Source organism: Bufo gargarizans, chromosome 10 (assembly GCF_014858855.1).
Source record: "Bufo gargarizans isolate SCDJY-AF-19 chromosome 10, ASM1485885v1, whole genome shotgun sequence".
In the NCBI taxonomy this organism is placed as follows: Eukaryota; Metazoa; Chordata; class Amphibia; order Anura; family Bufonidae; genus Bufo; species Bufo gargarizans.
In genome coordinates this window covers 34,244,580-34,266,179 of record NC_058089.1, presented here as the reverse complement: position 1 = coordinate 34,266,179, position 21,600 = coordinate 34,244,580, and the positions used below count along the sequence as shown (strand labels likewise).

The 21,600-nt window shown below is 47.1% G+C and overlaps 1 protein-coding gene across 2 annotated transcripts in view; it reads left to right on the top strand.

Moving 5' to 3' along the window:
• The first annotated feature begins 308 nt into the window (after positions 1 to 308).
• RASSF7 (Ras association domain family member 7) overlaps positions 309 to 21,600 on the top strand; it is a 53,226-nt gene continuing 31,934 nt past the window's right edge. For both annotated transcript variants that reach the window (XM_044270934.1, XM_044270936.1), the window contains exon 1: positions 309 to 413. The gene's annotated coding sequence lies outside the window, so the exon portion shown is untranslated. The remainder of the gene's footprint in view (positions 414 to 21,600) is intronic.

Genomic DNA, 21,600 nt, shown 5'->3' with positions numbered 1-21,600 from the left:
CAGCCCAATTGCCTCCTTTATACTTTGGTTGCTAAGTGAACGTCACAGGTGTCAGGGATGCACTGGGAAGTGGGTGAGATCAGTTTTACATGGGCATGAAGGAGTTAAGCACACCTTTGCTCTTTGCAGAATGACATCACCTAACCAGATGACACCTGGCCACGCCCACACCTGTGCGCTCCGGCCATGACTGAGAGACTTTTAGCGGTCCGATAGGTTTGATCACCTGTGGGCGTGGCCAGGAGGCCGGGGCTGGCCAATCAGACGTGCGTGAGTCGCCGCAGGTTGCTTCCTGCCTCTCATTCCAGGAGAGTGCAGGGTGGGGGAAGCATCAGCTGATCGGCGCTGCCGCAGGAGTGACAGGGGGACTGCCGCTCGGGTCTTCTTGGATTTGGGGACTGTGCTGCGGACAGGTGAGTTACTCTCAGCAGATGACACTCCCTTTAAGTCTGGAGAACTTCTGCTCCTGCCATTACTTACCTGTGGTGTTGACTACTTTGGCTTTTAGTGCTTATATAGTAGCAGGTTGTCAGCCTGTTCCATGTCATTTAGTGTCAATGTCACACGCTGTTTACTACATGCACCAAATGTATGAATGTTTTCTGGGACACCTATGGCGGCAACTGTGTTTTTTTTCCATTTTTGGCATTGGAATGAGATGTGGGGTACTGTAAATAGTTAAAGGGATACACCTTTACTAAAACCAGTTGGATGCATAATCTACAGTCCAGACCTGTGTAGTCCATGTATGTGTGAGGCGGTTTCATGACCTGTATCAGGGTGTCAGTATAGTGAGGTGAGCCCTGGGGTATGATGGAGCAGATAAGGTATGTGGCACTATTATTTTACCACTTTGCTGTGTGCTCTCCATGGTAGCCGGTTGCTAATATGGCAGAGCACCTTACCACTGGGTAACAGAGGAGGACTGCAGCGGGGAATTTAAATTCCCGGCAGCGGTTGTCCTGGTGCCTGGGAAAAAACACATTGGAGCCATCGTGATGGGCTGAGGGCACGGAGAAGGCCAGCAGGGAGCTGATAGTCCTGGCCCTCTTATTATTCCCACTGGTAAAGGAAACGTTTCATGTAGACTTACACATTAGACAGTTGCTAGTAATGCGATCCCCTACATTGGGTTCTGAGGTAGTTGCTAGTAATGGATTCCCCCACATTGGGTTCTGAGGCAAATGCTAGTAATGCGTTCCCCCACATTGGGTTCTGAGGCAGTTGCTAGTAATGCGTTCCCCCACATTGGGTTCTGAGGCAGTTGCTAGTAATGCGTTCCCCTACATTGGGTTCTGAGGCAGTTGCTAGTAATTCCTTCCCCCACATTGGGTTCTAAGGTAGTTGCTAGTAATGCCTTTCCCCACATTGGGTTCTGAGGCAGTTGCTAGTAATGCCTTCCCCCACATTGGGTTCTGAGGCAGTTGCTAGTAATGCCTTCCCCCACATTGGGTTCTGAGGCAGTTGCTAGTAATGCCTTCCCCCACATTGGGTTCTGAGGCAGTTGCTAGTAATGCCTTCCCCCACATTGGGTTCTGAGGCAGTTGCTAGTAATGCCTTCCCCCACATTGGGTTCTGAGGCAGTTGCTAGTAATGCCTTCCCCCACGTTGGGTTCTGAGGCAGTTGCTAGTAATGCCTTCCCCCACGTTGGGTTCTGAGGCAGTTGCTAGTAATGCCTTCCCCCACGTTGGGTTCTGAGGTAGTTGCTAGTAATGCGTTCCCCTACATTGGGTTCTGAGGCAGTTGCTAGTAATTCCTTCCCCCACATTGGGTTCTAAGGTAGTTGCTAGTAATGCCTTTCCCCACATTGGGTTCTGAGGCAGTTGCTAGTAATGCCTTCCCCCACATTGGGTTCTGAGGCAGTTGCTAGTAATGCCTTCCCCCACATTGGGTTCTGAGGCAGTTGCTAGTAATGCCTTCCCCCACGTTGGGTTCTGAGGCAGTTGCTAGTAATGCCTTCCCCCACGTTGGGTTCTGAGGCAGTTGCTAGTAATGCCTTCCCCCACGTTGGGTTCTGAGGCAGTTGCTAGTAATGCCTTCCCCCACGTTGGGTTCTGAGGCAGTTGCTAGTAATGCCTTCCCCCACGTTGGGTTCTGAGGCAGTTGCTAGTAATGCCTTCCCCCACGTTGGGTTCTGAGGCAGTTGCTAGTAATGCCTTCCCCCACGTTGGGTTCTGAGGCAGTTGCTAGTAATGCCTTCCCCCACGTTGGGTTCTGAGGCAGTTGCTAGTAATGCCTTCCCCCACGTTGGGTTCTGAGGCAGTTGCTAGTAATGCCTTCCCCCACGTTGGGTTCTGAGGCAGTTGCTAGTAATGCCTTCCCCCACGTTGGGTTCTGAGGCAGTTGCTAGTAATGCCTTCCCCCACGTTGGGTTCTGAGGCAGTTGCTAGTAATGCCTTCCCCCACGTTGGGTTCTGAGGCAGTTGCTAGTAATGCCTTCCCCCACGTTGGGTTCTGAGGCAGTTGCTAGTAATGCCTTCCCCCACGTTGGGTTCTGAGGCAGTTGCTAGTAATGCCTTCCCCCACGTTGGGTTCTGAGGCAGTTGCTAGTAATGCCTTCCCCCACGTTGGGTTCTGAGGCAGTTGCTAGTAATGCCTTCCCCCACGTTGGGTTCTGAGGCAGTTGCTAGTAATGCCTTCCCCCACGTTGGGTTCTGAGGTAGTTGCTAGTAATGCCTTCCCCCACGTTGGGTTCTGAGGTAGTTGCTAGTAATGCCTTCCCCCACGTTGGGTTCTGAGGTAGTTGCTAGTAATGCCTTCCCCCACGTTGGGTTCTGAGGTAGTTGCTAGTAATGCCTTCCCCCACGTTGGGTTCTGAGGTAGTTGCTAGTAATGCCTTCCCCCACGTTGGGTTCTGAGGTAGTTGCTAGTAATGCCTTCCCCCACGTTGGGTTCTGAGGTAGTTGCTAGTAATGCCTTCCCCCACGTTGGGTTCTGAGGTAGTTGCTAGTAATGCCTTCCCCCACGTTGGGTTCTGAGGTAGTTGCTAGTAATGCCTTCCCCCACGTTGGGTTCTGAGGTAGTTGCTAGTAATGCCTTCCCCCACGTTGGGTTCTGAGGTAGTTGCTAGTAATGCCTTCCCCCACGTTGGGTTCTGAGGTAGTTGCTAGTAATGCCTTCCCCCACGTTGGGTTCTGAGGCAGTTGCTAGTAATGGATTCCCCCACATTGGGTTCTGGCGCAATGTTGGCTCCGATACTTGAGGTTGGTTGGCAGATGGGTCCTCTCTGCACAGTTTAGCAGACGTGTACCGCCACACCAGCTGTTGCAAGCTCCAAGCCCTAACATGCCAGGCAGAGGTTGCCCAAGCCGGCGTTATATAACTAGTGTTTAAATCCATGGGTTGACCGTAATGTTGTGAAACTGCAGAAAAGGACTCGCTTTCTTACACTGGGTTCAGACCTGAGCGTTCGCGATGGAGCGCTCTGTATGCGCGACTTGTACCGGCGTTTGCAATCGCGCATACAGAGACAAGCGAACGCCCATTGTCGCGCGTTCCCGGAAGTCTATGTATAGGAACGCGCGACAAGACTCCCCAAAGAAGCTCATGTACTTCTTGGGGCGTCAGGCGTTTTACAGTGCGATCGTACGCGCTGTAAAACGCCCAGGTAAGAACCATGCCGATAGGGAAGCATTGGTTTCTCCTTGTTGAGCGTTTTACAGCGCATAGGAACGCGCTGTAAAACGCTCAGGTGTGAACCCAGCCTTACCGACGCAGTGAGAGAAGCTGGGTCTGTATATTACTGTGGCCACAGAGACCATAAATCTCCCCACTTCCATACCCGTCACCTCTCCTGACATGGCTGGTTCAGTAACTACTTGGGATCCCCATGTAATAACAATACTGGAGCATCTATTCTTAGAATTCTATGCTGTCCTGTACCTCTATTATCCCTGCTAGAAGTTTATTAATAAAGATACTACTGGATGTTAACAGTTGGGCGTGTCCCTGCACAGTCTGCCACTGATTGGAGATCACCAGGCTGCACAGGGGCAACTACAACCTACACTCCCTAATAACACCCAATTGGCAGTTCTTTTATACATTTCAGGTAGGAATAATAGAGGAACGGTGCCACATTGTCATAAGAATAAGTGTGCCAGAATGGCCATTTCATGTAGAATACCATTATTTAGTAAAAATAGACATGTCAGGGGAGAGGTCCTCTGTAAAATTCTTTTTTTATGAAGAATTAAAAAATATAGGCGTTATCTCCATAGACCGGCATTTCAGCTTCGGTCTTTGTTACCCCCTGCCCTGCACTGCTGGCGGACTCCGATAATTTATGACTAGGTGTGCGCATTTCTGACAGACCATGCGTCTGGAGTGAAAACCACTCCAGTCCCTGGTAAATTTGTTGGGGTCCCAGCCCCCGCCACTCTCTACACTGCCAAGTATCGAGCGCAGGACGTTCAAAAGGTTGCAAAACGGGGACTTGTGACATTTTGTTACGACAAAAAAAAAAAGCCTAGTGCAGTACGTAAACGGCCCCCGTGACGTTTTGCATTCCTGGGTGGCTGTAGGCGACGTGATTCTCCCCTCTACCTGATCTGCCTGGATAGTTCAGCCATAATAGCCACAGCTGTCTTCTTCTGGATCACCACCTGCTTAGACGAGTTTATGACCGGAGTGGAGCAGTGCAATGCCTGGTTGGTGCGTTTGACGCGTCTTCTTGAGGCAGTAGTACTAGTGACCCGCTGGGTCCTTCCATATTAATACCCTCACATATTACAGGTCTTAGCCCCCCCCCCCCCCCCATAGAGATACATAAGCCCTGTACTGATGTATGCTTCTTATTTCCTCCAGAGGTACGCGCCCATGTGAACCCAAGGGCTCATACACATGACTGTTGCCTGTTTTGCGGTCTGCGAATTGCGGATCCGCAAAACGGAGATACCGGCTGTGTGCATAAAGCATTTTGCAGAACGGAACGTCCGGCGCCTAACGGAACATTCCTATCTATCCTTGTCTGTAACACGGACAATAATAGGACAGGTTCTGTTTTTTGCGGCACGGCTATGCGGACATACGGACACGGAATCATTTCCGTTGTTTTTGCGGCCACATTGAAGTGAACGGTTCCACATACATACGGGCCGCAAAAAAAAATTGGAACGGACACAGAAAAAAATTAGTTTGTGTGCGTGAGAAAGAATGGAATTGTAAGAAGGCAGGGAGGACAGCCCTATGTATTCGGCACCCGATGGAGCCTCTGTGGATCCCTGTGCATGCGCCCCTAGGCCGTCTATCTGCCACTCACTCACAGGAACATATTTACGGCCCTTATTTCTGCTTGTGTTTTGTCAAGAATAGGAACTGATCCCAGAAGGGAAGGAGGAGAACATTTTTCTTCCCCCCTTTACTGGGTTGTGTTCCTCTGGCGGCGCCATGTATGTACTTATGTAAAGAGCCTAAGGGCTGGTGCATTAGAGTCATGTGCAGAACCTGTACTGTGGCGCCATACGCACTAGGCACGGTGCCGTACAGGGGCGTCCGTCCAAACACTGCACTGTTTTTTGTTTTTTTTCTGACAAGAAAACTCTGCATTGGTCCACATGAAATGTATAGGGAGATGCAGGATTTCACCATAGACTTCTACTGGTGCTGTGTCCTGGCTCTGCACCGAACTATTGAGTTCTAGGGTCTCGTTCACATTTCAGTGAATCATGGACGTGTGCTGTCCGTGTTCTCCACAGGCAACATGTGTATCCATTGATCCTAAAGGGAGCGTGCATTACTTTGGTACCAGACGTGCGCATTGTGGTCAATGGGTGCGGCTCTGGAGATACAGCAGTGTCCAAAACAGACACCAGGACCAAACACGGATTCTTCCCAGACATCTCCATGGATGAAACGCAGATGGATGATAAATGTGAACGAGGCCTAAAGCTAGGGCTACACAGCGACATGTCTCACGCGATTTCATGTCGCAGAAAAGTCTAGCAACATATTTTAAAATGATAGTCAACGGTTTCACACTGCGACAAGCTGTGACTGCCAAGTTGGATTTCTGTGCGACTGTCGCGTCGCAGCATGTTGCAGTGCGACACCATTGACATTGTTACAAAAAATTTTGTGCAACACATGTCGCCGTGTAGCCCTAGCCTAGGGCCCCTTTCACACAAGCGAGAATTCCGCGCGGGTGCAATGCGTGATCCGAATGCATTGAGCCTGCACGGAATCCGGACCCATTCATTTAAATGGGTCAGTGTACATGAGTTTTCACGCATCACTTTTGCGTTGCGTGAAAATCGCAGCATGTTCTATATTCAGCGATTTATCTTTATTTTTATTTACTTATTTTTTTTCACGCAACGCTGGCCCCTTAGAAGTGAATGGGGCTGCGTGAAAATCGCATCTGCAAGCAAGTGCGGATGCGATGCGATTTTCATGGATGGTTGTTAATGAGATGTTGTTTGTAAACATTCAGCTTTTTACGCCGGTCTTGCATTTCTCCTTGAGCTGCCGTAAGATTCGGCTAATTTATGATGAGACGTGTGCCTCGTCATAAATTAGGCAAATCTAAGGCAGTCCGTGTGCCTGGAGAGAGAAGAACTACTGGAGTCATTTTTCGCCAACATTTACGCCTGTTTCCAGGCGTAAATATTAGTAAATTTGCCGGGGCCAGAGGCCAACATGCCCAGTCCTGCCCAACTCCTGACCACGTAATACCAGCCATGTGACTAAATATTGTTGCACAGCCGGTTAAAAATGGGACTAAAATAGTCCCAGGTCCCTTTTAAAAATGATCCCCACTACGTTTCCACACTGCGCTTATAAAATGAAAAGGCCCTCAAGGTGTAATAGACCTCACACCTGTATAGAAGGAATGTACCTGTAGGTTCTTCTGAGAAGTGTAAGGGTATGGCCACACTGCGATTTTGGGTGCGACACAGTGCAGCCATAGGAATGAATGGGGTTCAACACGGCTGGATTTCTTGTGACTGCCGCGGCAATCCCATTCATTTCTATGGGATCACCTCTGCCCAGCGATCCTGGCCACGACCCACTGTGTAGTCCTAGCCTAACTCCAGAGCTCTAACGCTGGGTTCACACCTAGGCGTTTCTATGCGCGTTTTTGTCGCGCGTTTTATGCGCGTTTTTTTTAATAGTGAACGCGCGTTTGACGCGCGTTTGGGTGATTGACAGCAGTGTTGTCCAAAGAGTCTATGGCCCAAACGCGCCAAAAAAAGCTCCTGTACTTGTTTGAGCGTCGGGCGTTTTACAGCGCGATCGTACGCGCTGTAAAACGCCCAGGTGTGAACCCTTCCCATAGGGAATCATTGGTTCTTACCTGTTGTGCGTTTTACAGCGCGTAGGAACGCGCTGTAAAACGCTCAGGTGTGAACCCAGCGTAAGTTGTTGCAGAAATTCTTCGATAGATGCCCCGCTCTGGGTTGTAGCACGTCTGTGTGTGATGGGTACTTCTGGCAGGTTGATATCGCGTTCTGCTGGCCACTAACGCACCCTATCGCTATGCCAGTTTTTGGCTTAAAAAAAAAAAAGTCACAAGACTCCTTTTTGCACATTTTTAAACACCCATGCGACAATATTTTGTCAATGGGCGTTCTCAGCTCTCCTTACCACGTGGGAATGGCTGGAGCGCGGCGGGGATCGCGACATTGGCTCAGGCAATTTTACCAACATTTACAACTATTTCCCAAAAGAAAAATGATTCAAATTTCCTAATATAAAATTCTCTTTTTATTAAACAGCAATTATGGCAAGAGAGCAAAGGGAGAGGCGCTCATAGGGTAGTAAGCGATGATACGCAGATAAACGTGATGGATTGAATGTGCTCACCTTTGAGTGTTGTGCAGGTGTAAGCGCACAACAGGTTAGACACACAATAGGTTGGGAGGGTGAGGGAGGTCCGTGCTGCCAGTACCCGTTCAGTCCCTTTGGGTGGAGTTGCCAAAAACTCCTAGGGATTGTTGAGGGCGAGAAGAGTGATTTGTGTCCGAAAACACACGATAGGGTACCTCTTTGGCGCACAGGGACGACCACAGTTTCAAGGTTTTTTGGTATAAATACTATTTTATTGTTCAGTTGACAACGCGTTTCGGAGTTTATAACTCCTTTATCAAGTCTTAGGGGCGCCAACAGCAAGGGGCAACAGGCAGAAGGTGGCCGGGTGGCTGGGGACTCCTTCTGATGTGTGCTGCTGCTGTATCTGGCGTCGGGAGCGACCCGGCCGGTGGCTCAACTCCTGCTCAGAATAATCCAGCAAGTGGGTCTACTTGCAGTGACGTCACTCCAGAGACAGAAGCTGGGATGTGCTTCTTCTGATGTGTTTTGGAGGTTAAGCTTCCTCCTTTGTGAGTGTTTACCGATTGTGTATTTAGGTGCGGTGGGATTTCTGATTTATTATTTATGAGGCAAAGAGCCAGCACATCCCAACTCTGATCTTAAAAAAAAATTGACATAGTTTTGTTCTGCATTAGTTTAATAGCCCTAAAAGTCCCTGAGAGGTTGTGAGGAACTTGGCTTTGATAATGTCACTCGGTCAGGGAACCAGTGGTCACTAGCTGTCTGACCGCTGGTTCCCTGACCTATAACATGAGTACTTTAGATTAGACTTATTTTAGAATTTATGGAGAGGCCGGCGCCAGCTATGGGGCTTTATTAAGACCGGCGCCTAAAACGCCGGTCTTAATGTGCCCCTCAGTCCGCAAGATATGGGTACTGGCCGTGTGCACCCCGCTTGCAGATGCAGACTTGACTGGGTCTACAATCTGCAAGATACGGCCCAAGATAGAACATGTTCTATCTTTTTGTTGTGGGGATGTATGGATCAGAATCCCATGGAAGCGATTTGTAGTGCTTTTGTGGACCTCCGATCCGTGCCTCCGCACCACAAAAAGATAGGACTTCACCTATCTTTGGTTGTATCTGGCGGATGTGGACCACTTCGAGTCAATGGGTCTGCATCCGTGATATTAAGTGCACACGACCGGTGCCTGTATATTGCAGATCGGCCGTTTATGGTCCACAATATGGTCACTGAGCAAGTACGCTCGTGTGCATGAGCCCTTAAAGGGGTTATCTGACTATTTGTAACTGACCTATACTCTGGATAGATGATCAGCATCTGATCTGTGAGGGTCTGACGCCCAGGATCGCCGGCACTCCTGTGAATGCCATGGCCTTCTCGGTGCATACCCAAGCTAGTGAATGGAGCTGAGCTGCGCCTTGGCCCATGTGACCAATAGTCATGGCGTCACTGGCCTAGGGTAAACAGCGAGAAGGCCACGGCGCTGACATGATCACTGGGCCTTCTCAAATAGCTTATCGGAAGGGTTTCTGGGTGTCAGACCTTCACGATCAGATGCTGATGACCTTTCCAGAGGTTACAGATAGGTGGATAACCACTTTAAGCTGTTATAAAACAAGCCTATGGGGTGCTGGGATCTGTAGTGTCATAACAAGGGTTGAGGAGCCACAAGTTGCCTCCACTGGTGTATAATCATAGTTGGTGCAGACAATTATATTTCACATTCATGTATCTGCAGCACAATACTCTGCTCCATTATTTATAGCCCAGGAATTACTTGCCCCTAACTTATATTTTGCTGGTTTCCAGACGTGGTCTTTGCTAATTTAATGTCACTCCTGCAGATTATTTTATGTACTCTCCCCCCCCCCGTCGATTTCTGCTGCTGGTCGGATTCTAGTGGCAGCTGGTGGCCGTAGGCTTGAACATATACCATCAGGTTGTATTGTGCTGGTAGTGAAACGCGATATGTAGACACTAGGGGTTTGGATATCTGTAGTGAGCTGCTGGTGCCCTCAGCTTCTTTACAAGAGACAGGTGTCACGCGACTGGGACAGATAGGTGAGATGAGAGATGATACGTCCATGACAGTAATATTAGATATGATCTGTGTTCCATCTATGAGGTCTCCAGCTCTGAGGAACATGTAGTCACAGATGTATGAATGACAGCAGCTCTATCGTCCATGAAAACACATCTCAACAATATGACTTCTTGCCTGCTGACAGGTAGAGGTTCTCACCTGCTGACTAGGCTCACCTGCACATGTTTCAACCTGGTTACCTGCCATAGAGGCATGTGGCCACGTGATCAATTTGCCAGCTGCACAGGTCACAACACCTCGGCTCGTGCCTAGTGACTGATGCCAATAATGCGGAAGCGTGAAAGAATAGTTGGGAACTTTGGGCAGCACAGAGCAACGTAGAGATAGAAGTGCTCCTGTTCAATAGTACTTGATAGGTATAGGACCATAGGTGGCATGTGATGCACACAGAATGATTTTGTCTTCTGCACTGTTTCATAATCTGTCGATGATGGAGTAGAAGTGCTCCCCAGTATTGTATATACACCCGAATCCTGCCATGCATCTCATCCTTCTCCATTACCAGCTCCCTATTCATCACCCTCTCCTGACTCACAGGAGTAAGGGTGGCAGAGCGAGGCACAGGGTGCATTCCTAGCATTCCTTCATGAGTCAACTCCCTCAACTTCAAAGCCAAGGAAGCTGGTTTTCCTCATATCGCTGATGTGCCCTGTGGTTTTTAGAAATAAAAATTACAAATGTGGTGGTTGCATCGTGAAGTTCCAAGGTTGTTTGTGCAGGTTGATGTGGAACAATGGTTCCTTGTAGTGCAGTAGGCATCATTGGTGTGTAGTTGCAACAGTGCGGGCAGGGGCAGATTGGGACGTTAAAGTGGCCGTGGGAAAAAAATTGTAAAATGGCCTCATGTAGGTGGGTCTAAATTGGCAGACGGTGGGGTCATCTGGATCATCACCAAATCCACACAATTTTCCACAGCTGAAAATCCATAGCAGACCTGCCAAGTGTGACTATACCCTTTCCCTTCCCGCAGATGGTATCAAGATGCTGGCAGTGCCAGTCCTATCTGCCTCCAGAGCTGTCTGGCAGTGGCTTAATCTTCAACTGAGTTGGCCAAGCATGCATGTTTATTTCAGTAGGGAAAGGGAAATAAGCTGGAAGCAGATACAAATGTCCTCTTGATGACAGGTCAGGTCACTTACCAAGACCAGCTTTTTACACCGGTCTTAGATTTCCCCCTACGCCGCTGTAAGGCTTTGTCCACATCTTTGTTAGGAGACCCGTCAGGCTGTTCTGGCACAGAAGCCGGCGTTGCTGGATGCTCTACTTCACTGCTGGATCCCCATTGACTGCATTGAGGTCCGGCGGTGATCGAGCCAATTTCCGGCATAAACGCTGTTTGTTCGTTTTTTTTCTTCTTTTTTGTGCGGGCGACAGCCAGTTCTCCATAATGGAGATGTGAACGCAGCCTTATATTCTGCTAATTTATGAAGAGGTGTGCACCTTGTAATAAATTGGGCAAACCTACGGCAGTCCATGTGCCTGGTGTAAAAACTACTCCAGCTCCTGGTGGGAGTAGTCTCTTGCCAACATTTACATCTATTTCCAGGCCCCTGTCACGCCCCTGTCACGCCCCTGCTCTGCCCCTGGTCCCACTCAACTGCCGAACATGGTGTTAAACACTGCGCCACTAAATATTGTGGCACGGTTGGTCAAAAAACGGACTTCTGTCAAAAGGGTTTCTGTCATGAGAAATAACGTTATGTAGGTGACTGACGTTAGCTATGTACTAATGTCAGCAGTACATAACAGTATGCTTTATAACTCCCTGCCGCTGTTCTCTTAAAATAAAAACTTTTAAAATATGCTAATGAGCCTCTATGTGCTATTAGGGTGTTGCTTCAGCTCCTAGAGGCTCAGTCTACGCACCCTTTGGCACGCCCAGGTCCAGTTGATTGGACTTTCGAGTTCTCCTCAGTGTCCCGTAAATCGCACGCCTGCCCCGTCCCTTTTAGTATTTGGCGCAGTGAGTGAAGGACGCGCTCCTGCTGCCGGCTTCCTTTGGCGCAGGCAGGAATCTGGCAGCAGGAGCGCGTCCTTCACTCACTGCGCCTGCGCCGAATACTAAACCTGACGGCGCGGGATTTACGGGACACTGAGGAGAACTCGAAAGTCTATCAACTGGACCTGGGCGTGCCAAAGGGTGTGTAGACCGAGCCTCTAGGTGCTGAAGCAACGCCCTAATAGCACCTAGAGCAGGGATGGCCAACCTGAGGCTCTCCAGCTGTTGCAAAACTATAACTCCCATCATGCCCGGACAGTCTACAGTTATCAGCCTACAGCAGGGCATGGTGGGAGTTGTAGTTTTACAACAGCTGGAGAGCCACAGGTTGGCCATGCCTGACCTAGAGGCTCATTAGCATATTTTACAAGTCTTTATTTTAAGATAACGGCGGCAGTGAGGGAGTTAACACATACTGTTATGTACTGCTGACATCAGCCCATCACTAATATCAGTCAGCTACAGAACGTTATTTCTCATAATAAATTACCCCCAATGCCTATTTACAGCAGTGTTGCCTCCTCTTGCAGCACTAATAAAATATCTCTCTCAAAATGATGATTTTTTTTTTTTTATATTTCCCAGCTTTTCAAAATTTAAAACCCTCTTTAGTTTTTTTGCACCATTCCATTCAAAGTAGTTGATCTCAGCAAGACAATTCACCGGTGGTGGGTGTGGGGCTGCAGATCATGGAATGCTGAGGCTCTGACCCTAGTAGCTGGCGGGGGCTTCTCTGGAGGCAAGCCTTGTCTACACCATCCTGGAGTATATCTTTAGATAACATTTGCAGATAACCCCTAAAAAAGAAAGCAAATATTCACATTGCACAGAGTGGGGTGGAAAAGGATTAGAGAACCCTGGAACGCCAGCAGCGAGATGATGTATAAGTGAAAGGACGTCCAACATTCATGGTTTTCTAGCCAACGCTTGTAGAGATGGAGCTCTCTGCGCAATATATGTGAGGTTCATGTAACTGATCGAGGTATCTGGATGCAGTAGATTTGAAGCAAAAAAGGCTAATCTCTTCACTCCCATGTTTTCTATAATGAGTCCTCTTCACCCTAGTCGTCACACCTGCAGATCAAAGTCAGAAGCCCTTTTATAGACCGAGTGCACAGCCGCCCTCCCAGCCTTTCATCATGATCTGCTCTGATGCACTGACTGAGTCTCTCTACCTACAGGTGCATTCAAAGCTAAACACCTCACATTTGTATTTGCCTTTTTTGTTGTTTTTTCAATTAATTTTCTATCCATTTCTTTGGTGTATACGGTCAGTGCTGACGTTCAGAGCTGGTGCTATGGCTCTATGGGCACCAGCTGGCTTTAGCAGGAGCTCTTTACGTCTTACCGACAGTACGCACTTAGATACTAGTCCTTTTGCGGCTGGACAAAAAGAAATGTTTTGATCAAAAAACAAAGGCCTTTTTGCAAGCAGCCGTATATTACCTCCAGCTTTTGGGAAAACGATGCTATAAAAAACGGAAGGTTTGGGTAAAATGTTTGTATTGTACAATGGCGCTCTATATGAGTCAGTCGCAGAGCGTCCAGCTGGAAGTCTGGGCCTGGGAGATAACAGGAGGCGTCATTTAGAATGAAAGGCTAAGATTTATAGCAGGTAATAAAATGGCTTTGATGGAGGTATAAATCTAATTGGTTAACACATTCATTTGTATAGATGGAAGGAAAGGTTCCCATCCTACGTTAGGGTCTTGGGGAGCCAGGTTTGGAATTGTGTTGAAGCTCATTAGGAACTTGGCTTTTGTGAGTGTAACATTTGTAGATGAGGATCTTCTTCCATCAGACCTGTGTTTGCACTTGCTTAGCAATACACTGGTAAACTGACTCTCGTGGATTTCAGTCTGGCCGTTGGACATTTATACAGGTGGGGTACAGTGCTCCGCATAGATGCCAGGTAACAATTGGCCAAGCCAATGCCAAGTGAGTGGCATTTAGCCTATGTGTGGTTGGTATGTGGCCAAATGCAGATCCTAGCCTTGGCCCAACTCTAACCCAATCTTTCGTTTGCACGTACAAATAACAGGTCCTATTACAGATGTGGCTCCTGGGCAAGAGGTTTACTGGGGCCCCGCTCCCCTGTAGCACTGTATGGTGGCTATACACATTAGGCCTCATGCACCTGACAGTAAGGATGCAGACCCATTCATTTCAATGTTACCGCAACCGGTACAAATTGTACAAAACTCCTTTCCAGATGAAACCGCGCGGCTAAGCAACATTTCATTTTTCTGTACAGTCTTCCAATATTTGCTTTCAGCATAAGCAAAAGGAATATCGTGCACTTTGCTCCTGAGATAAATCCATCACTACGGACAGCAGCAGTTTTAGATGAAATATAGTGTGATAAGCATAGCCCATGTCCTATGTCACCTTTATGGTTTACAATTATTACAATAGTGGCCGTGATCATAAAAGTAAATCTTCCCGGGAGTCGTGTTCCCATGGTTCATTGCCAAGTGCTCGACCTTAATTTAGATACATTGGTTTAATGGTTAATAATATGTTCTTTTTCATGATGGATGGGGGAGGGGTGACCTTCCTAGTAGGACCCTTCTTATCAGTCTGGTATGTGCTCTGCTAGGATGAGGTCAGTTAGTAGCTGAGCCCCAAGGTGAGATAAAGATTTCCAGTAGGTCTGGTTGCCTTTTTTATTTTATTTTTTATTTTTTCCCCAATATCTGGATTATACCTTAGAGAGGGTAAATATATCTGCATGTAAACCCCCTGCCTTTAGGATCAGACCCTGAATTTGATGAAGAACAGAATTAGTCTTCTGGTAGTTTATATTTGTTAGGCCACATTCACACAGCCATTAAAAACAAAGACACTACGTTTTTTTCGTGGCCATTCCTCATCCATTTGTGCATCCACTTTCTGGCCATTTGTCATTTTTTTTTATGGCCGTTTTGCATCCGTTTTTCATGGGCTTGAAAAACAGATGACTATTCGGATGAATTATACACCCTCACAGTGCCCCCAGTATAAATAATAGCCACCATAGTTGCAATATTGCCCCAGTATATACAGTGCCCTCACTAGGGCCCTCCAGTATAAATATTGCCCCCACTAGTGCCCTCCAGTATAACCCCCACAAGTGGCTTCCAGTATAAATATTGCCCCCAGCAGTGGCCTCCAGTATAAATATTAAAGAGATAGTGCCCTCCAGTGTAAATGTTGCCCCCACTAGTGCCCTCCAGTATAAATATTACCCCCACTAGTGCCCTTCAGGATAAATATTGCCTCCACAGTGCTCTTCAGGATAAATATTGCCCCCAGTAGTGCCCTCCAGTGTAAATGTTGCCCCCACTAGTGGCTTCCAGGGTAAATGTTGCCCCAAATAGTGCCCTCTGTTATGCTGGGTACAAAAAAACAAAGGTACTCAACTCAACCACCTGAATGTGCAGGAATACTCACTCTGCACTGTAGTGGGCAGGACCTGACTATCCCAGAATGCACCTAGGCCTCAGCGATATAGGGAACATCACTGATGAGGTCACTGACTGGCTGCAGCAGTGACATGACTGCAAAGAATGTAACCGCTGCAGCCAGGAAGATGACCTCAATGACTGGAGCATAGCGCTGGAAGAAGCAGGGGAGCAAATGGGTAAGTATTGACTGTTTTGTTCTTTTAGACCATTTTTATTTTATGTTTTGTCAGTGAAACGAAAACTACCTGTATGCAGTGGTATACTTCATTTGACCAGAAAAATATTCAGTTGTTATACCGTTAAATCTTTTTTTTTTTTTTTTTCTTCATATTTTCGTAGCATACTTTATTTCCCATACTCTGGTAAGGGCGCCTTCACACGCGGCAGATTTTGTGGCAGAAATTTCACCGACTGAAAATCAGTTCCATTTACCGTAATGGGGCTTGCAGAAATCCATGTGCTTGCTGCACCAGTCAAATGAATGGAACCGATTTTCAGTCGCAGAGTTTTTTGCCACAAAAGGTTCTCAGATAATGGGGCAGTCTTTGTTTCCCATTGTGCTGCCGGAGTATTAGGGCGCCTTCACACATGGCAGATTTTGTGGCAGAAAATTCTGCGACTGAAAATCAGGTCCATTCATTTGACTGGTGCAGCAAGCACATAGATTTCTCCACCCCCCCATTAAAGGGCTATTCCCATCACATACAACGGGGGCATATCGCTAGGCTATGCCCCCATTGTCTGATAGGTGCGGGTCCCTACAACAAGAACTGAGCGGGAAAATGAACGGAGGGCGCACTGCGCATGCGCAGCTGCCCTGAATTTATTTCAGTGGAGCTGCCGAAAATAGCCGAGTGCTGGCTCGGCTATTTCTGTCTGCCCTATAGAAATGAATGGGAGCAGGGGCCGCGCGGTGGACTTGTATGGGGACAGCGGGGAGCAGAGCTTGTCGGTGGATGGACGCCGGTAAATCCAGGGTCCTCCAGCCACAGCTTTCCCTGCTCCGTTCTCCTTGTAGGTGCGGGTCCCAGAGGTGGATTTTTACGTCTATAATAGTCGCAAGTCCCTTAATAAATGACCCTCATTGTATTTTCTACACAACCTTTCTGATCACTATTCGGCTTCTTTCACACGCAGTTGTTTTGTTTTGTTTTTGCTTGTCAAGTTTAATATTTATATATAATAGATTTATATATATTTATTTTATTTTTTTCATTTTGCTTTCAGCAAACATTTGATATGTATTAAAAAAAATGCTGGAAAAAAATACCAGGAGAACTGTAATGAGAAAAAAATGGTATTAAAAATGTTTTTGACCTCAGGAAGCTGCACAAACACTGGTGGATTTGAACTCTGCTTACGCGGCATATGAAGCGCTGGACTATGTTTTATACTTTGTACTTCTCATATATGGTGAAACAAGAGGTGGAGTGATTCTCCCCAGGCGTGCAAACACGATAACGCGTAGAGTAGACTGCGGAGGATGGGGACGTGTACAGCAAGAAATTCCATACTTACTACATTAGCAGCTGTTGCACCAATCTGGTGGTTTGCTACTGTGTATCAGTCCAGGCTATTGAGCACACAGCATTGTCTGGGTTGGATTCAGTTGTATCCACTTCTCAGCCGAGCGCAGGACTAGGTTTGCAGTCTGTGAATGTAAGTAGGGGAGTTTTCATTCACTGACAACAAACTAAATATCTTGCAAATGAAACACGAGGAATATTAGTATTGACAAATTTTCTATGCACACACTGATTAAAGGGGCTGTCCAGTCTTTTTATATTGATGACCTATCCTCATCATAAGCCATTTTGGCGGTGGTCTGAAACCCCTCCGATCATCTGTCCTGCAGTAGTTCTGGTGCCAGTACTACAACTCTGTCCCTTATACAGTGAGGAACAGAAGTATTTGAACACCCTGCGATTTTGCAAGTTCTCCCACTTAGAAATCATGGAGGGGTCTGAAATTCACATTGTAGGTGCATTCCCTCTCTGAGAGACAGAATAAAATAAAAAAATTCATGAAATCACATTGATCATGCATTGCACGGGCAACATCCATGCAGCGGCCCGGTCTGTAGTATGTCCGCACCGCAAAAAAATATGACATGTTGGAACCACGGAAAGAGCACTCCGTAGTGCTTCCGCTGTTCCGTTCTGTATCTCCGGAATTGCGGACCCGTTCAAGTGATTGGGTCTGCATCCGTGATGCGGGATGCACGCGGCCGGTGGCCGTGGATTGCCGACCCGCCATTTGCAGGCCGCAATACGGCCGGGTGCATGAGGCCTTACTGTGCCTTTTAAAAAGTCCACCTCTACTCGACTCATTAAACTAACTTAGTACCACCTGTCTGAGCTCTTTAAAGACCCCTGTCCACCACACAGTCAGTCAGACGCCAACTACTACCATGGACAAGAACAAAGAGCTGTCAAAGACACCAGAGACAAAATTGTGGACCTCCACAAGGCTGGAAAGGGCTACGGGGCAATTGCCAAGCAGCTCGGTAAAAACAGATCAACTGCTGGAGCAATTGTTAGAAAATGGAAGAGGCTAAAGACGACTGTCAGTCTCCCTCGGACTGGGGCTCCATCCAAGATCTCACCTCGTGGTGTATCACTGATGATCAGAAAGGTGAGGAATCAGCCCAGAACTACAAGGGAGGAGCTGGTCAATGACATAAAGAGAGCTGGGACCACCGTTTCAAAGGTCACTGTCGGTAGAACACTACGCCGTCATGGTTTCAAATCATGCATTGCACAGGAAGGTTCCTCTGCTCAAGTCATCACATGTCCAGGCCCGTCTGCAAGTTTGCCAATGACCATCTGGATGATCCAGAGGATGCATGGGAGAAAGTCATGTGATCAGATGAGACCAAAGTAAAACTTTACTCGTCGTGTTTGGAGGAAAAAGAAGGATGAGTTGTATCCCAAGAACACCATCCCTACTGTGAAGCATGGGGGTGGTAACATCATGCTTTGGGGGTGCTTTTCTGCGAAGGGGACAGGACGACTACACTGTATTAAGGAGAGGATGAATGGGGCCATTTATTGTGACATTTTGAGCAACAACCTCCTTCCCTCAGAGCATTGAAGATGGGTCGTGGCTGGGTCTTCCAACATGACAACGACCCGAAGCACACAGCCAGGATAACCAAGGAGTGGCTCCATAAGAAGCATATCAAGGTTCTGGAGTGGCCTAGCCAGTCTCCAGACCTAAATCCAATAGAACATCTTTAAAGGGAGTTGAAACTCTGTGTTGCTCAGCGACAGCCCCGAAACCTGATAGATCTAGAGGAGATCTGTGTGGAGGAGTGGGCCAAAATCCCTGCTGCAGTGTGTGCAAACCTGGTCAAGAACTACAGGAAACATTTGACCTCTGTAATTGCAAACAAAGGCTTCTGTACCAAATATTAACACTGATTTTCTCAGGTGTTCAAATACTTATGTTCAGCAGTGCAAGACAGATACATTCTTTAAAAATCATACAATGTGATTTCCTGAATTTTTTATTTTATTTTTTTATTCTGTCTGAGTGGGAATGCACCTTATTCGGCTGAATCATGACATTAATGCCGGAAACAAGCTGGGTCTCATTATAGTCAATGGGCTTTGGCTATTTTGGATATGATTGAAGGGGGTATCCAGTACTATTATAAACTGCGCCCCCCCCCCCCCCCCCCATATGCCAGGTTCCTCACAGTGAATATAGTTACCTGGCTTCTTGCGCCGCTCCTGGTCACCTACGATGCTAGGGAGGCTCTTCCCCGTCTGCCATTGGCTGTCCCCCTCCCCCCCACCCGACACACGGGGAGAAGCAGCAGCGGTGGTGCAGGGACCAGGAGCAGCTCAGGGAGCTGCGTGGCAGGTAAGTATATTCAGTGGGGGGGAGGTCTGGGGGGCAGTTTATAGTATTGGATAACCACTCTAAGAACGGCAGGCTGTTGTGAAACTAGCCTTATATAAACCAGAAAACAACTACATTTTCAGATCTCCGCTTTTAAATTGGTTTGGAAACAATAAATATCATAAATATAAGATAATTGTGTTTGATTTTTGGAGCACGTATCATGAATACAATACAATAGTACCATTCAAAGGCTTTCCAGACCGGATCTTGGAACTGCTTTGCTCCCCCTTCCCACACAAAAGACCCTTTTAGTGTCTGATACAAGATAAGAGAAGGAGGGTGAGATTAGATGTTTGGGTAAAGGGGGGCTGGGGATGCATTTTGGTGTCAAATTGAAAGTAGGTAAAAAGCGGAACAGAAGACTGGAGTTTTTAGCAGATAGATATGGGAGACTAGGTGGGCTTTATCTTATCTGCTGGAGAAGCTTTTAGAAGAAGTCTCCTTTTGAGTGAAACCATCCACCCAGGTTCGCTGACCAGACGATGAAAGAAAACCAGTCTCCAACTTTGTTTATTTTACTATATATTACAATAGAAAGATTCCTTCATCAGCAGCTCCAGGCGGCTCTCATGCCGGCCGCCGATAACCACATTCCTTTATGGTGCTTTCGCTGTGTTTTTTGTCACTGTCCCTTTAATTCAGGAAGCTTGTCATTTGAGATCAGAAATGTCAAGACATATCACAAAAGGGTGAAATCGTAATCCTCAGTATCGGCCTCATTACAATAACAATAACATTCCCATAGTTACTCTCACTCTTACTTTGGGGGGGGGGGGGGTGGCCCTTTATTGTGATGTGACCTGAGATGGTCACGTTGGTGAGCATGACTGATATATTCCCAGCATTGTCACCCTGGGGTGGCACACGGCTATCGCTCTTACTCACACATTTTGAATGTTCCTTTGTGTTGGGAACTGGGACACAATAGAATAAATTGGAGAATTTTCTTGCATCAATCTGGGTGGTTTGTGGGAAAAGTAAAGATTTGTGTATTGGAGATTCATTTATTAATAGTTTTTATGAAAAGCTTGCAGTTTGTCACAACTCCATATGTGCCATTGAAAAGTCACTGGTGATGTGCGGATCATTACTTGCTATCTGGATGGAAGCACTGGCTATTGGCAGCAAATGGTCCAAGTCAGGGATGCCAAACCTACAACTATTAGGGCATGCTGGGAGTTGTAGTTTTGCAACAGCTGAAGGGCCGCAGGTTGCGCATCCCTGGTCTTACTTGTCCATTAAGGTGCATTTAAAGCAGCCATTCGATTTCAATAGATGTTGGACAGCTATCTCCCCCACTTCCTCCTGGCTCCTCCATACATGTTCAGCTCAGCGGAATATGTATGTGTATTCATGGAGGGAGAGGAGAAAAGTCACCGCCAGAAGGGTCCGGCAGTGGCTATCTCCCGAGAGAGCAAAGGGATTTGGCACAAATATTCACTTTGCCCAATCCATTTGGTGGAACAAACTGTCAGCAGAACAAGTGTTCGTCTGAAGTCTATTTAAAGCCACCATTACTGCTGTCTAACCACTAGTCTATGGTCAGCGTTATGTCTTTAAAGGGGTGTCTGTTGTCTAACCACTAGTCTATGGTCAGCTTTATGTCTTTAAAGGGGTGTATGGGACTTAAGGCCCCATTATACATTAGTGTATTGGCTGTTATCAGTCTGTGGGTTGGGGGCTCCTGACTCTTCCTGACAGATGATGTTGGGGAAGATAGGAGTCAGGCAAAATGAATACTTTCACCCAATCCTTTTGATATCCTGGGAGATAAGTCGCCGACAGAAGTGTCTGGCAGCATCTTTCTCCACTCTCCCCATAGAATACACATAGACATAGAATACACATACCACAATTGGCCAAGCCAAACGTCTGTGTATGGGGGGGATGGCTGTTGTCCAACAGCTATTGAATATGTATGACCACCTTTTAAACATTGATCATCAATTCTTAGGATAGGCTGCAATACAAGCCAAAGTTTCATGTACATCTCTATAATACTGGCCAATCTAGAATGCAAAGATGGTGGATAAGAGAGAAGAGACATATCTAGTGAACCCTACAGAGCTATGGTGGCATCAATGTGGCTTCATGTTTACATACAATTATATGACCAATACTGATAACCATGTTAAATGCGATGACAAACGATCATATCATTTTATTACGGATGGACTCATTATTTCTTCTTCTTCCAAAAGGTTTTTATAATAATGACTGACTAGATACCGGACGATCAGACCGTCATGATGGTTCCACTTGTGCGTCCAGCCTCTTACATCTCCATGTAGTATGCCCGCATGTTTATCCATTAAGCACTGAATTTATCCAGGTGCTAAGGTTCACTCCAGCCACTATGTAGATAGC